The sequence below is a fragment of the Panulirus ornatus genome, chromosome 4 (assembly GCF_036320965.1).
Source record: "Panulirus ornatus isolate Po-2019 chromosome 4, ASM3632096v1, whole genome shotgun sequence".
NCBI classification, from domain to species: domain Eukaryota; kingdom Metazoa; phylum Arthropoda; class Malacostraca; order Decapoda; family Palinuridae; genus Panulirus; species Panulirus ornatus.
The window spans coordinates 83626000-83643979 of NC_092227.1; the positions used below are offsets into that span (position 1 = coordinate 83626000).

Sequence of the window (17980 nt, forward strand, 5' to 3'; positions counted from 1 at the left end):
GCCATTTTCCGCATTAGCGAGGTAGCGTTAAGAACAGAGGAGTGGGCCTTTGAGGGAATACCTTCACCTGGCCCAATTCTCTGTTCCTTCTTTTGAAAAAAAAAAAAAAAAAAAAAAAAAAAAAATGATGATGTGATTATTACACGAAAGTGCACTTGGGAACTTTTCGTGTTTCATTTTCCCCGTGGACTCAGGAATATCTTGATCACGCGCAAAATTGTGATCCTTTTCAATATATATATATATATATATATATATATATATATATATATATATATATATATATATATATATATATATATATATATTCATATACCTTTTATTTTTGGCTATACATGATTTATTTTCAATGATAATATCTTACAATAGCGCACAATTAGAGAACTTGTTTGCTCTGGGTAATTCCAACACTGTTCCTTCGAAGCGATGTTTACAGATAGGATATATACCCTGTCTATCAACGAATAAACTTCGTTTTTGGACATCTCTAGATCCAAGGATCTCTCTTCCCTTCCCACTAGTTAGTAAATATATCAATGAATTAAGTATAAAGTCTTGTTATTCATTGTCTCTGATCACCAAAGTCCATTAGGGCAATTTCACTTCAGAAAAACCCCAGGTTTTGCATAACGATTTGCTGTGAGCTACTTCCCCTTACATTATACGTTTCCATAAGTATGAATTCCATTTCCATCAGACGACTGTTTGCGAAACACGTTTCCATATGTAAGAATTGACGTTCCTGTTCATCTGAGCATAGGCCATTAAACAACCTCGTTTGGTATCACTTCGAATAGCTTTATTCGAATCCTTAGTTTCGAGTCGCTTCGAACCGCTGGAGGTGAAGCCTGGAGGCAAGGGTGTGAGGAGGCGGTGGTGGTGGTGCTAGGCTAGAGTCACCTCACCTGATCACCGGCACACCGGGCAGTGTGAGGTGGTGGTGGGTGGCGCCTCCTCCACGGGTCACAACGCCAGAAGACGAGGGAAACACCTTCACGCCATAAACGGTTTGCGGTGAGTTACTCGTAAGCTCGATAGGGTTACGTGTGATCTCGATAGGGTCATATGACCTCGATAGGGTCACTTATTATCTCGATAGGTTCGCCTGTACCCTCGGTAGGGTCACTTATTATCTCGATAGGGTCGCCTGTACCGTCGATAGGGTCACTTGTAATCTCGATAGGGTCGCCTGTACCGTCGATAGCGTCACTTATTATCTCGATAGGTTCGCCTGTACCGTCGATAGGGTTACGTGTGATCTCGATAGGGTCATATGACCTCGATAGGGTCACTTGTAATCTCGATAGGGTCGCCTGTACCGTCGATAGGGTTACGTGTGATCTCGATAGGGTCATATGACCTCGATAGGGTCACTTGTAATCTCGATAGGGTCGCCTGTACCGTCGATAGGGTCACTTATTATCTCGATAGGGTCGCTTGTACCTTCGATAGGGTCACTTATTATCTCGATAGGGTCGCCTATATTCTCGATAGGGTCACTTATCTCGATAGGGTCGCCTGTACCGTCGATAGGGTCATTATCTCGATAGGGTCGCCTGTACCCTCGATAGGGTCACTTATTATCTCGATAGGGTCGCCTGTACCCTCGATAGGGTCACTTATTATCTCGATAGGGTCGCCTGTACCGTCGATAGGGTCACTTATTATCTCGATAGGGTCGCCTGTATCCTCGATAGGGTCACTTGTAATCTCGATAGGGTCGCCTGTACCCTCGATAGGGTCACTTGTAATCTCGATAGGGTCGCCTGTACCCTCGATAGGGTCACTTGTAATCTCGATAGGGTCGCCTGTACCGTCGATAGGGTCACTTATTATCTCGATAGGGTCGCCTGTACCGTCGATAGGGTCGCCTGTACCGTCGATAGGGTCACTTATTATTTCGATAGGGTCGCCTGTACCGTCGATAGGGTCACTTATTATCTCGATAGGGTCGCCTGTATCCTCGATAGGGTCACTTGTACCCTCGAAAGGATCATACTGCTGACGTATCTCGTGTTGAACTACCTGGAACGGACTTGTTCAGGGGTGGAAAAAAAAAATCTGTGACACCCAAAAACTTTTTGTGACCTCGTACCTACTACATATGATGGGTCATCCCTTTTATCTTTTCTTCCCAGGTGGTGTTTGCCATTCCAAATATTCTTTTCGTAGATTAGATTATACACGCTCGCTATTAGTGTTGATGTGCTGTCACATAGATACGTCGATATGTTGATACATAGATACGATACGTAGACACTGTTGATGCATAGAAATGGGTGTCTACTCTTTAAATTCTTCTGTGATATACGACACCATCAGATATCTGGTAAATCAGAACAGTTATACAGAAAATAGTGTTGGGTAATAAGTCGATTTCAGCTCCGCATTTGATATCAGTTTTAGAAAACGAGTGATTTAGTTCTTCGCATGTTTAGGCTTGTGGAAAGAAAATGTGATACTAGTTGAAGGGCATCGGTATGATCACTACATCATAATGCACGGTATCACATAAGGCAATAGTAGTATAACATAATGTACGAGAGGATAACGTAATGGTGGGTAACTCAATTGTAATGAATAATATCCACCGAACATATGAAAACGTCACCTGACCTCCCTAGAGGTCAGTTGTATCTCGATGTTCCATATTCTTGTAGGAATAATTGTCACCCACACCCAACACTTGAGTGAGTGCCTCATATATGACGCCAGATGTCAACAAACACGATACACCGAGCGGCCGTACGAACAGCAAAGTTTTCTTGGTCATACTTTCATGATGCTTTTTCATTGCTTCCCCGCGTTAATATGGTAGCGCCAGGCAGGCACAGACGAAGGGAAGGGCCTCATCCTGTAACTGTCTATGTACCGAAGCCACAACCAGGCCCCACGGACCTTCCCATAGTTTCCCCCGGCTGTTTCACTGAAATTTTCAATCACTTTGCTGTAACTTGGTTCTCTTAATTCTGCTGCTACATATAAGTTGCCCTTATCTAGAATTTTGATACCACTACTTTCTCTAAGTGCAGTTACAAAGTTTTGAGAAGTCTATTCAAGTTGTGGCTTAACATTAGAATTTGACTACGATTCAAAAATTTGCCACCAGATATATTTGAGAACGAAAATTCTACGTCTCTACATTAAAAAAACGGAACAGACACCTGGTCTTTGCAAGCCTCTTAACACACACTCCAACTTAAATTCTTCGCGCCCCAGCAAAGCTTTCTTGGACTGCCTTTCCAATTCTTCTCCTTGACCTGACTCGTGTTCAACTTTAACTTTCCTAATTTGAACCGAAATGATCAGCTTTAGCTTTCTTAATTTGAACCTAAATGATCAGCTTTAGCTTTCCTAATTTGAACCTAAATGACTATGACACTTAAACGCCAGACCTCGTTAAAGATGAATCATTATCGAGAGCTTAATTACACACTCGTGGGCAGCAATGGTGTTTGGGTAACTGTGTTCACTTACAGCTTTGTGCATCCTACGTAAAAGGGTTGAAGAGAGTCAGAGTAAGCAGTTCTGTGCTCTGGAATTCCTGTCTAAAGTTACGAATAATAAGAGACATGACTTCAACTATTACATGTAATCCTTTTGCCTTTTTCATTCGGTCTCCATCCATTGAGGATAGGAATGCTACGCTAACATTACTGGTCTCTGGTAGATAAACTTCGTCATAGATCACAAGCTTTTCTTTCATCTGGCTTTCCCCCTGCGTTCCCACGTACAGCTGCTAAGTACAAGAGAACCGGGAGTACCTTGCCCTTTAGTCTATTCTTCTTCGTCGCATCTACCATTAGACTATTCTTCTACGTCGCATCTACCATTGGACTATTCTACGTCGCATCTACCATGTCTATTCTTCTTCGTCACTTCTACTATAAGACTATTTTTCTTCGTCGTATCTATGTGGTAAGCTTGCATGTCAGCGCCAATTACAGTGAAAGGATGATATTATCATAGTCATATTACAAACTTTACATCACTTGTAATTTGCTGTAATCATGAAGGGACTCCTCCTTCAGAAACGGGAAGTGGTGAAAATTTAGTTGCCGTGTGGAGACCAGTGGATGAGTGGATGGATGAGTGCGTGAATGGGACATGTGCGTGACTAAGTGGAGCAGGAGAGTGATGGATGTCACTACACTTTATGACCTTGTGGGGCTCCGAACCAGTGGACGTGGCTCGGCGTCCTAACCGGTGCAAGAGAAACCCGTCAGAAGGTACTGCTGTGGCCATGGAATGAACACGTAGAGATAATGACGGAAGGCTTGCTCTGTGTGTGTATGTGTGTGTGTGACGTAATCCTCACTTGGTTAGTCTGTGCTGTGTGTGCAAATTGAATTGCTACGAAGCCTACCACCCTTTTTACTTCCCTTTTTGTTATAGGCCTATGCACTTGTATCCTTTTCCTTCGATCCTGCACACCCATGCATGTAACAACTGCTGGTGCTGGAAGAGCATAGATTATAATTTAGTGATAGTTAGGTCGCGAATGAGATGAATAGATGCTGTGGGTGTACTCGTCGAGGTTATAAAAGGGATTAGCAGTTGATCATGTGCAGTTAAGGCTCTATGTGTGTGAAAATTGAAGACAGTGTGGTGGGAAGTACTTTAGTTGGGTGAGTGTGTGGTGGGGAGTACTTTAGATGGGTCACTGTGGTGGGAAGTACTTTAGTTGGGTGATGATTCTATACTTACGTAAAGGGGAAGAGAGATTAAGAGATAAACCTTACTTCACTGTATTCGTTTTATGTATATTCTCGATCCGTCATCCCTTAACAGCTTCATATGAAAAGGTTTTTTGACTTAAAATTTAGAACTTGTATGACTGTAAACAGACGAGTGTTTACGAGAAGTAGTTTAGTACACGCGTGAAAATTGTCTTCAAATAGATGTAAGGGATATTGTGTAGTCTCCCATCTCGGCAGAGGTTCAAGGTTTTATATGGTGGTGTGTTCAGTGAGGTTTTGTGTTCTGTGAGGTTTTGTGTTCAGTAAGGTTTTGTGTTCATTGAGGTTTTGTGTTCATTGAGGTTTTGTGTTCATTGAGGTTTTGTGTTCAGTGAGGTTTTGTGTTCAGTGAGGTTTTGCGTTCTGTGAGGTTTTGCGTTCAGTGAGGTTGTGTGTCCGCTGAAGTTTGTGTCCGCTGGGGTTTTGTGTTCAAAGATGTCTTGTTGTCAACTAGTCTTTATGTTCACTGGGATTTTGCGTTCAATGCGGTTCTGTGTTCACTGGGGTTTGTGTTTTGTCTTTGTTCATTGAGGTTTTGTGTTTTAGGTTTTGTGTTCACCGTGGTTTTGTATTCCCTAAAGTTGTTTGCTCACAGGGGTTCACAACCAGTCTGATTTCATAAGTGTTCAAGGTAATTAGATTTCTGCTAACGTTCATAAATGTTCAAAGTAATTATCTTTATATGCAAACGTTCATAAATGTTCAAAGTAATTATCTTTATATGCAAACGTTCATAAATGTTCAAAGTAATCATCTTTATATGCAAACGTTCATAAATGTTCAAAGTAATCATCTTTATATGCAAACGTTCATGAATGTTCAAAGTAATCATCTTTATATGCAAACGTTCATAAATGTTCAAAGTAATCATCTTTATATGCAAACGTTCATAAATGTTCAAAGTAATCATCTTTATATGCAAACGTTCATGAATGTTCAAAGTAATCATCTTTATATGCAAACGTTCATAAATGTTCAAAGTAATCATCTTTATATGCAAACGTTCATGAATGTTCAAAGTAATCATCTTTATATGCAAACGTTCATGAATGTTCAAAGTAATCATCTTTATATGCAAACGTTCATAAATGGTAAAAGTAATTATCTTTTTATGCAAACGCTCATAAATGTTCAGAGTAATTATCTTTTTATGCAAACGTTCATAAATGTTCAAAGTAATTATCTTTATATGCAAACGTTCGTGAATGTTCAAAGTGAAATATATAACCCAGACGCACACACCACAATATCATTTTACCATATATATTCTGCATTTATTGTAAAAGATCATTCATAATTAGCTATCAATAAATTGTTTACCATATGTTCTGCATACATTATGAAGATCGTCCATAATTAGCAGACTATAGGATTATGAAAGATGTAACCCATCCGCTTTACAGTTGTTACACATATTTAAAATCAAGAAGGAGGTTAGCTTTGCCCATGCAGCGTACTGATAGATACAGAAAGTCTTTTGTACCTAAAAGCATCCTCCTTTTCAGTCATTTGTCATCACAATAGGAAAGTAAAATATTAAAGTGTTTCCTTTAATATTTCATTGCTTTATTGATTTTATTATTCTTTTAATGCAGAAACACTAGGGAGCTCTCAAAGCCAAGAAGAATTTCATTTTGTAATATATCTTGTATTACAATTTGACTAATAAAAACTTACTTATGTATTTCTTTATATTACTCTGGTCATTAGCAAGTCCTCTCCTTTTACCCATATAATAGCCATCTTGTTCATTGTTTTATGTAATTAGCATATTTTTTCTGTACTATCAAATCATTATATCATTATTATTGATAATATTATTATTGGTATTTTTGTACTATCAAGTTATTATATCATTATTATTGATATTATTATTATTGGTATTTTTGTACTATCAGGTTATTATATCATTATTACTGATATTATTATTGGTATTTTTGTACTATCAAGTTATTATATCATTATTATTGATATTATTATTATTGGTATTTTTGTACTATCAAGTTATTATATCATTATTATTGATATTATTATTATTGGTATTTTTGTACTATCAGGTTATTATATCATTATTACCGATATTATTATTGGTATTTTTGTACTATCAAGTTATTATAAGTTAAGATTCGTGGGGCCCGCTATTCGTCGATCACTACTGGTCTTGTAGGGCAGTGGTCTGTGCAGGTCGCTCGACAGTTTTCGTGGGAGATTCGTCCATTCATTACTGACTTCGTCAGTTTTCGTGGGAGGTTCGTCCATTCATTACTGACTTCGTCAGTTTTCGTAGGAAGTTCGTCCATTCGTTACCGACGTCGTGGCGGAGTAAATTTCGTGGGTTACGAGTACCATGGCTCGCTGGTCTAGATGGGAGAGGGAATGCTTTCGTGAGTTTACTTCATGAAGGAGAGAATCGCTTTTGTGAGAATCGTCTCTTGCGAAGGGAATTGCTTCTGTGAGTTCGAATTCTGTTGGGGATGCTTTACATGGTTATTGTCTCGTAAGGGAAGTTGCTATTATGGGTCATTATATGTTTTGAAGTTGACTTCAAGGAGTATTGTTCTTTAGGGAGCGCATCCGTAGCTCTTGTCTTTTTAGGGAGTGCTTGCGTGAGTCTTTGTCTCGTATAGAGTGCTTGCGTGGGTCTTTGTCTCGTATAGAGTGCTTGCGTGGGTCTTTGTCTCGTATAGAGTGCTTGCGTGGGTCTTTGTCTCGTATAGAGTGCTTGCGTGGGTCTGTCTAATAGGGAATGCTTCCATGGGTCTCTTTTTTTGCTAGCCGTGCCTTCGTGGGCCATTAGGTGAGCGTCATTAACCTGTGGGAAATGGCTTTCGATGGTCATTGTATTATGAGGAGTGGTTTTGTGTGGGGAGTGTTTCCATGGGTGATTATCTTGTACGGAATGATTCCATGGGTAAATTGTCTCGTGGTCACTGGAATTCCTCTGGGCAATAGTTCAGTGTAGAATAAATCTATAGTTCCACTGTATAGTTCTTTTGGGGCAATTATCCAGTGGGGAGTGCCTCTTTTGGGTGAGTCTCTGGTGGGGAGTGGTTCTTTTGGGTGAGTCTTTGGTGGGGAGTGCTTCTTTTGGGTGAGTCTCTGGTGGGGAGTGCTTCTTTTGGGTGAGTCTCTGGTGGGGAGTGCTTCTTTTGGGTGAGTCTCTGGTGGGGAGTGCTTCTTTTGGGTGAGTCTTTGGTGGGGAGTGCTTCTTTTGGGTGAGTCTCTGGTGGGGAGTGGTTCTTTTGGGTGAGTCTCTGGTGGGGAGTGCTTCTTTTGGGTGAGTCTCTGGTGGGGAGTGGTTCTTTTGGGTGAGTCTTTGGTGGGGAGTGCTTCTTTTGGGTGAGTCTCTGGTGGGGAGTGCTTCTTTTGGGTGAGTCTCTGGTGGGGAGTGCTTCTTTTGGGTGAGTCTCTGGTGGGGAGTGGTTCTTTTGGGTGAGTCTTTGGTGGGGAGTGCTTCTTTTGGGTGAGTCTCTGGTGGGGAGTGCTTCTTTTGGGTGAGTCGCTGGTGGGGAGTGCTTCTTTTGGGTGAGTCTCTGGTGGGGAGTACCTCTTTTGGGTGAGTCTCTGGTGGGGAGTGCTTCTTTTAGGTGAGTCTCTGGTGGGGAGTGGTTCTTTTGGGTGAGTCTCTGGTGGGGAGTGCTTCTTTTGGGCGAGTCTTTGGTGGGGAGTGGTTCTTTTGGGTGAGTCTCTGGTGGGGAGTACCTCTTTTGGGTGAGTCTTTGGTGGGGAGTGCTTCTTTTGGGTGAGTCTCTGGTGGGGAGTACTTCTTTTGGTTGACTCTTCAGTGGAAAATTCTGCCCTGGGGTGATTGGCTACTATGAAGTGCTTCCATAAAAAGACTGTAGTGGGAACTGCATTGGGATGGTGAGTGTCTCATTGCAGCGCAGCAGCCATGGGTTGATTGTTAAGTGAGGAGTTCTTCAACGGAGCGACTGTCGCGTGGGGACAGTTAGTTTAGTTTCCCCTGGATTGGCTGTCAGTGGGCAGTACTCTAGTTCGGTGACTGTGTGGTGGGGAGTACTTTAATCGGGTGACTGTGTGGTGGGGAGTACTTTAATTGGGTGACTGTGTGGTGGGGAGTACTTTAATTGGGTGACTGTGTGGTGGGGAGTACTTTAATCGGGTGACTGTGTGGTGGGGAGTACTTTAATTGGGTGACTGTGTGGTGGGGAGTACTTTAATCGGGTGACTGTGTGGTGGGGAGTAGTGCTTCAGTTGGGAAGCTGTATCGTAGGGGGTGTCGTAATGGGGCGATGCTTTTGAGTGATGCTTAAGCGGGATGACAGTTTGGTGTAGAATGATCCAGCGTTTAGTGAGTCATGCTCCTGTGAGTACTGAGTGAGTGGATGAGTAAATCGAATGAGTTATAACCTAGTTGTGTCCGAGGACAGTTGTATGTGAGAGGCCAGATATTCGTGTGAACATATCGGGTTGGCTGTCAGACGGCCCAGTTAAATAGAAACTTGAAACCATCGTTTCAGTCGGTTGAAACTTGAAACCAGTTTCAGTCGGTTGAAACTTGAAACCAGTTTCAGTCGGTTGAAACTTGAAACAAGTTTCAGTCGGTAGAAACTTGAAACCCGGATCTGTCGATTGACATGAGGTGTTTAGAATCGGTTTTTGCATTTGTGTGATGATGAAAGACGATCTAGCATGACCACATGGCTTTGAGAGACTAATCATAAGTATAACCACAGTTGTTAAATGCTGGAAGAAAGTAACTATAATTATAATTATATCCAAAGCTGCTTTCTGCTGGAAGAGAAACTGAGAAATCTTGTGTTGAAATTACCACCTCGTATTAACCTTTAACAAGCACGTCCATGACAAAACCACCCTAGTGTGTGTATTGAACTATTTCCCCTTGTTGGCTGAATCTTAGACCCCAGATCATCATGATAGTCTGAGGTCAATTGTGCACTGGTCTATTCCACTCGTAGCCTCACATAACTGATTAACTTTCATCACCTGTGGATGAACACCGCTTCTCCAGCTCCCGCGTATAATGGTGTGTGTGGACCTCGGTCAGGTCTTGTGTGCTGGAGATAAAGGGGGAGGTGTGGCGGCGGTAGTCTGACCTCTTCACTGTAGCTCTGAGCCAGTGTCACGGTAGACGGGACAGTGCCACTGCTGCAATGTAGCTCTGAGCCAGTGTCACGGTAGAGGGGACAGTGCCAGCGTTGCAGTGTAGCTCTGAGCCAGTGTCACGGTAGACGGGTCAGTGCCAGCTTTGCAGTGTAGCTCTGAACCAGTATCACGGTAGAGGGAACAGTGCCACTGCTGCAGTGTAGCTCTGAGCCAGTGTCACTGTAGAGGGGACAGTGCCATCCCTGCAATGTATCTCTGAGCCAGTGTAAGGGCTACAGTGGACAAGTGGCACAAGCCTCACACACTACACGTTCCAGTAAGTCGGTTCACTTTAGATATGATCATCAGCAACTCATTTCAAGGATGTGTCGTGTTAAGGAATATACTTCATACGATTATTCATGTTCTAAATAATAAACACCTAAGTTACGAGGTTGGAGATCAGCGTTTCGCCTTACTATTTGTCTTTATAACAGATAGTGAAGGGGTGCGTGTTGGTGGTGATGGGTTGCATGACACGTAGACGTTCAAGCTACCTTCTGACGTTCCAATTAAAAAATTTTCCTTCAGGCATATCAATCCTGCAAGGTATTTTTTTTCTTTAGCCGTTTCCCCCTGCAAGATGTTGCCGGGGAGAGAGAGAGAGAGAGAGAGAGAGAGAGAGAGAGAGAGAGAGAGAGAGAGAGACAGCCTTTGCTTTCCTATCATTTTCTTCTGTTTCTAAAGGGGACTGTATCCCTTTTCCAAGAGTGTTAGGGGCCAGACTCCCTCGCTTGGGGACCTCGGGTCTGTGTGTCTTGTAACGAGGAATTTAATTCTCTCTCTCTCTCTCTCTCTCTCTCTCTCTCTCTCTCTCTCTCTCTCTCTCTCTCTCTCTCTCTCTCTCTCTCTCTCATGCCAGTAAGGTAACAGGAGCATGTGTACTGTGAAGGTGTTCATCAACCACATCCCCGCCCTTCCATGATTCCCCTGACGCAGAACTCAGCCTTGGGATTGTGGAAGGATATCTTCATTCCTAGATATACGGGTGGAGAGGTTATCGAGGCGCCGTATATATACGGGAGGAGAGGTTATAGAGGCACCGTATATATACGATAGGAGAGGTTATCGAGGCACCGTATATATACGGGAGGAGAGGTTATAGACGCACCGTATATATACGGGAGGAGAGGTTATAGACGCACCGTATATATACGGGTGGAGAGGTTATAGACGCACCGTATATATACGATAAGAGATGTTATAGACGCACCGTATATATACGGGAGGAGAGGTTATAGACGCACCGTATATATACGGGTGGAGAGGTTATAGAGGCGCCGTATTTGCACGGATGGAGAGGTTATGCGGGCGCCTTGTATACGCGGATGGAGAGTTTAAGTTAACTCGCCACACACAAAGCTTCCATATGTGGACGTAGTGTGTGTGTGTGTGTGTGTGTGTGTTGACTGCAGCCAATATGAATTCGAGGTATTTTCTGTCGTGTCATTTTGCTTTCTCGAACCATAGTTCTTGTTTCCGTGATGGTGAGAGACTACGGTGTTGAGGAATATCGTCCCATCTCACATTCTGCGATATTCGTGTGTCAAGCCAGTGGAGTATTTCCCATATCGTTCAACGATAGCAAGATAACGTTTAAGTTGTGAAGCGAAGATCATCAGAGTCCTACCTTGTCGTTGTGTATTCTCTTCAAGACGTACCTTGATCTCAACAGATGCTGTGGACCAGCATTGCAATGGATGTCAAGTTTCACTCCTCATTTGACTCGAGTTAACTCATTTTTTTTTTATATATTTATCTGCTTCGCGCACACCCGGGATGCTGGCTGCCATTCCCATCACAGGTTTTTATTTTCTTTTTCTTCTTAATCACTAAAACGTCGAATTTATCAGAGAGCCTATATTGGTGCATCGCTAAGTGTTCAAGATATTCGCTTGTGACGTCAAAAATCATTCCCTTTCTCTCTTCCTTTCCCTCCCTCTTTTTCCCTTCCCCAGGGGCGCCGTAACTAATTCAGATCATGAGATTTATATATGTTATATATATATATATATATATATATATATATATATATATATATATATATATATATATATATATATATATATATTCCTAAGAGTCCACGGGGAAAATGAAACACGAAAAGTTCCCAAGTGCACTTTCGTGTAATAATCACATCATCAGGGGAGACACTTGGGAACTTTTCGTGTTTCATTTTCCCCGTGGACTCGTAGGAATATCTTGATCACTTGCAAAATTGTGATCCTTTCCAATATATATATATATATATATATATATATATATATATATATATATATATATATATATATATACATATATATATAATTTTTTTTCCTCACGTGTCCTTTGTTAGGGTTTCTCTCTCTCTCTCTCTCTCTCTCTCTCTCTCTCTCTCTCTCTCTCTCTCTCTCTCTCTCTCTCTCTCTCTCTCTCTCTCTCCACCCAAACCCCCTCCCCTCTCCATCTCTCCCAGAGCCGCTATTTTCGTACCATAATTTTTTCCCCTTCAAATATACACCGCCGCTCGTGGATTTCCCCTCCGGCGTCTAGTCAAGAGCTGAGGTTATGAATAGACCGAGTCTGTAAATCTTTTGGAATTGGCCAACATCACCTTTTTTTTTCCCTCTCTCTCTCTCTCTCTCTCTCTCTCTCTCTATCTATCTCTCTTAGCAGCAGTTGACAACAACACTCCCTTTCATTTGCGTTTGCCGAGTCGAGTTCAAGTGACGAAGTTAAGATTGGGCTAAAAGTTTGTATGGATAGACCTACGATGTTCTTAAGTTTGCCCCAGATGTGGAGGTTGTAGATGGGTTAACAACACCTGTGTCGTAGAAGGCGACTAAAAAGGGAGGGAGCAGGGGGCCGGAAATCCTCCCCTCTCGTTATTCTTTTTTTAATTTTCCAAAAGAAGGAACAGAGAAGAGGGCCAGGTGAGAATATTCCCTCAAAGGCCCAGTCCTCTGTTCTTAACGCTACCTCGCTAACGCGGGAAATGGCGAATAGTATGAAAGGAAAAAGAGAATATATATATATATAACATGGCAGGCCCTCCTCCTCGGTCTGATGTGCTTTTTCTCTACCCTAGATTGGTCGACTGGTCCCCTCTCCCTCACTCCTCCTCCTCCGCCTTTTCGTCGAGTTGAATCATTTATGTCGTTGCTTTACTGAATCCAGACCTGCTCGGGTGCATCCAAAATGCGACGGCCTTTCTATTCCTTGGATGACCAGCTGAGCTGATAACGCCAGTGCACTTGTGTGGTCAGTCTGAAAGGGGAGATGCGACACACACACAATAAAGATCCACAATGCTCACTTGACTGGATTTCTCAAAAAGCTTTAGGATTTGCCTTGCCAGCCACGTTAGAGTGTCACAAGCACACTATTCCAGGCACGTGAGAATATCACCAGCACAATATTCGGCTGAATATTCTTTCTGAAAGGGAAAGTGCTTTGGGTAATGTTAACGATAGTCCTTTGTTTAATTGGAGCCCTTATTTATATCAGTTTTTTTTTGTTTTGAAATGATATAAGGCTCCTATTCCATATTTCATATCTTTTATGTTAACTATAGTCCTTTGTTTAATTGGGGCCCTTATTTATATCATTGCTTTTTTTATTATATAAAAGATATAAGGCTCCTATTCCATATTTCTTATCGTTTACGTTAACTATAGTCCTTTGTTTAATTGGGGCCCTTATTTATATTATTGCTTTTTTTATTATATAAAAGATATAAGGCTCCTATTCCATATTTCTTATCGTTTATGTTAACTATAGTCCTTTGTTTAATTGGAGCCCTCATTTATATTATTGCTTTTTTTATTATAAAAGATATAAGGCTCCTATTCCATATTTCTTATCGTTTATATTGCGTGTTTGTGGGCACTATTGGGCTGTGATATTTCCAACCATTTTGCTTTCATGTTTATTCTATAATGCTAGATATACGTGCTACAAGGTCATTATTTGTAACGTTGCAGATGCATGTCAAGAGAAAAAAAATGTAGATCCATAATGCTTTGTACTTCATTTCTAATCAGTGTAGGATGTAGATTATCTGATTTTAGATATAAAAAAGAAAAAACAAGGGATTACATAAGAGATATTATGATACACACAGATTTTACATATGAAATCTTGTTGAGGGACGGAAAAAATTAAGGTAATTTTCAGATGTATTAGCAGATTTGAGCCTTCCGGGCTCCTGTTTGACTGCTCTTGCGGAAGAGCAGGGGAATGGCACTGTTTAGTGGGATAACTACTTAACCCTGTCAATTTTGTGTTTCTAACCTCCAATATTACCTATCGCAACCTTCTCGCTCGACATCAACAATTTCCCCAAGAAATATATATCGCCACAGCACCAAAGAGTTCTACCGTTGCCAGGCAAATGGATGAATCATAACTATGTATGGTGGTCATGCGTCTGGCAACCTTCTACTTTTCACTGCATATATGATATATAAAACAGTATGATATAGTATGGAATTTTAATGGAAAATATTCCACTCCAGCTGCAAACAATTTCTATCCTGCCATGGTAGTGGATGAATTGTTGGCAAAAGTACGTGAGGGCTTTGTGTATGGCGTATTCCTGCTTTTTATAGTGTGTGTATATATATATATATATATATATATATATATATATATATATATATATATATATATATATATATCACCTTAAAGCCAGCAATGGCTGCATTATTGGCATCTGTGTATGAGGGTTAGGCATTATTGTCATCTTTATATGGGGGTTAGTCACCATGCATTTAGCTATTTCCTTGGCGTGCCTACAGACAGAGAAGCCAGTCTTTTTTATTGCGTAGCCTTCAACGCAGTATGATTGCTTTAGAAACTCGTACTAGAGACACATGCTATACAAGGTGATCTTTTTAAGAAAGAAAATTGGAAGCTATTTTCTTTTAATACTGTTAGTCATGAAGATGAAGTTGGTTACATTTTTGAATAGATCTGATGAACCCAAATTTGCTTTCATATACACATGTCTAACCAACGTAAGAAATTAATACTTTATTATTGGGGAATTTTCTCACTAGATTAGACTATGGACCATTTTAACCCCATAAGTTACCAGCAGACTCTGCCCATTCCTTTAACTTAAAATCGACGTCAACTAAAGATCTCTTCTTAATCTTTTCGAGCAGATCTTCATTGAAGCCAAGAGTGTATTAAGTGTTTCTCTTCTAATGAACAAGACTCCCCATTAAGAGAACACTGCTGCTCCTGCCAAAAATCCTCATTTTGTAATTGCTTTGACACCAGATCAATAATCCATCTCGTTAGCATTATCGTCTTCACCACAGTTAACCATATTGTACCTGAAAAATAACGAAAAAGGTCTTCAGAATAGTGTCTGGACGTTCAAATTGCCGCGATTGTACTCGAAATCGTCCACATCGCAGAAACGTGCCTCCAAGAAACATGATCCCGATAGATATAACGGTGTCGATCTAGTTTCTATTTAGGATAAGCCATTGCTATCTAATTTTTCCATTCCCTGGCGACACCTCACGACAAATAGTGACTTGTCTTGGATTCATGGCCGAAGTCCACAGTTCTTTGACCGTGGCTTTGTCAGTCTTCTTTCATTCCTGTCTTTGGACGACGTGTGTATCTTCAAAGCACCAAAGGCTTTCGTTTTTTCTCTTTCTAAAATGCTCGTATAGCTGGAGATGGCGAATCTACTACACCAAGCTGTAAACGAATATTATATTTCCTTATTTTCTTGTGGATATTCCGTCACCTATCAGTTTCCTCATTATTATTTTATTCTTGTAACTCGTAATGTTCAGTTCATCACAGATGGATTTTAATGACTCGTAGTTTGTCCTATTTCTACTTTTCTACCTCCTTGAACTATGCATGGGGATGAGAATAGCATTGGAGTAGCATTGACTACCAACCTCTTTGTGGCTTTTCCACATTAATTGAATGTATCCAGACCCCTATGACTTTCACCCCCTTAGTACAGTCTGGAATCCAGTCAGAAAGTTTCTACCCATAGGATTAACTTGCCAAACTGGCCTATATTGTTTTGGATCTCCATCTTACCAAAAATAACTTATTCTTTCAGACTAACGTGAAAGAAAATGGGACCGTTGGATTAATTTCAATTTCATTGAGACGAAATAAGATTAAAGATTAATGGGAGACTTCTTTAGAAAACGACTACTCCGTCCGCTTTAAGACACAATTTGATATACATGTTTCTGAAAAAAAGCGTTACATCAGTTTTATCCATATTGACTTCCTTAATGAAATGTACACAACCGTCTTCACTGATAGTCGTACACTGAAGGTAAACTGAGAGTCTGTTTCTTTGCTAGTTTGGTTTGTGTTGTATGGTGTAGGGTTAATGAACTCCCAAAAGGCCGTTGGCATTAAGATGCAACAGCATACAATCCTTCTATGGAGGATTCGTAATTCAATAGCGCCTCTGATGTAACATGATCAAATAGTACAACTCCGATGTCGGAAGACTTATAATGAGATTTAAAACTAATGAGGTTTGTTTTACGTAGTTTATTTTTCATACTGATTATATAACGAGTTGTACGGAGTCTTAGATGGTGGGTTAGGGTGCGTTGGTCGCACTCCTTTGGCTGTGCCAGGAGGAGGAAGAGGAGGAGAAGGAAGAGGAGGAGGAGGAGAAGGAAGAGGAGGAGGAGTTGGGTCTCGTCGCCTCAGACGACCCTCTGTGTGTACACAGTGAACCGAACTCCCCCTCTGATTCATTAGCTCCACCTGACGAACGCTTCCCCACCAGTTCGATAGAATGAACCTTTTGAATCCATTTTGCCCTGACTGGCACTCCAAATGCATGGCACAGCATCAAATCTGTGGTACATGGACACCCCTTGACTTGCGGCGAATAATGAATTGATGTGACATTCGGATACAATCTCGTTTCTTTGTTTTTATCACTGTCCAGAATATCACTCGTTGACCCAGGCGTTGCTTGCAACAAGGCGAAGTAGGAGACCATTATGACACACTCTCGTCTTCCCCTAGGCAGCGGGTCCTCGGCAGTTTGTGAAGGTGGCCAAAGATGGGAGAGAAAAAAACATCTTCCCACTTGAGTTAAATGATGTGCGTGATGAGCAAGGAGTTACGAGTGTTCCTCCACAAAAACCTCTCAAGAAGCCTGGTTCTATGAGGACCTGCCTCGCTCGCTTGAGGCCTCCGCCAGCTGTCAAACCAGTTACAAAGGTGTTGTCAATACAAGAGACTTCAGAGACGTGCCATCATGATGTATAACAAGATGTTCGGCTCTGTCAGGACTTGCCCCCACCCGCTGGAGGACTTTGCCAGCTGTCAAACCAGATGAAAGAAAATGGTAGTGTCAACACAGAAGGCTTCTGAGACCCGTCATTTGAAGCAGCTCTATGTTCAGGAATACTGGGTTACTAGGAGAACGTTCCATTAGGTTATGTGCCTTTCATAAGAAGAGAGAGAATATTGCTCCAAGATTCATATGATGCGATAGACATTAGTCTTTTCAGGGAATTTCTTACCACACCTAACACGATTTTTCATTGCCCGTGCAACAAACATTTTGCGCGTGTTTGTATTGATTAAAGAATATATATATATATTTTTTCTCCAAAAGAAGGAACAGAGAGGGGGGCCAGGTGAGGATATTCCCTCAAAGGCCCAGTCCTCTGTTCTTAACGCTACCTCGCTAGTGCAGGAAATGGTGAATAGTATGAAAGAAAGAAAAGAAAATATATATATATATATATATATATATATATATATATATATATATATATATATATATATATATATATATATATGTACGTGTAGGAAGAGAGGAAAGTGATTGGTTCTCAGTGAATGTAGGTTTGCGGCAGGGGTGTGTGATGTCTCCATGGTTGTTTAATTTGTTTATGGATGGGGTTGTTAGGGAGGTGAATGCAAGAGTTTTGGAAAGAGGGGCAAGTATGAAGTCTGTTGGGGATGAGAGAGCTTGGGAAGTGAGTCAGTTGTTGTTCGCTGATGATACAGCGCTGGTGGCTGATTCATGTGAGAAACTGCAGAAGCTGGTGACTGAGTTTGGTAAAGTGTGTGAAAGAAGAAAGTTAAGAGTAAATGTGAATAAGAGCAAGGTT

General features: G+C 41.2%; 1 protein-coding gene across 5 annotated transcripts in view; it reads left to right on the forward strand.

Moving 5' to 3' along the window:
- Positions 1 to 17980, forward strand: part of LOC139746005 (uncharacterized) — a 339080-nt gene that overhangs the window by 218511 nt on the left and 102589 nt on the right. The window contains exon 1 of one of the 5 annotated variants that reach the window (XM_071656816.1): positions 861 to 1014. The exons of the other annotated variants lie outside the window; for them this stretch is intronic. The gene's annotated coding sequence lies outside the window, so the exon portion shown is untranslated. Of the gene's footprint in view, positions 1 to 860; positions 1015 to 17980 lie in introns of those variants that run through there. 5 annotated transcript variants of the gene reach the window in all.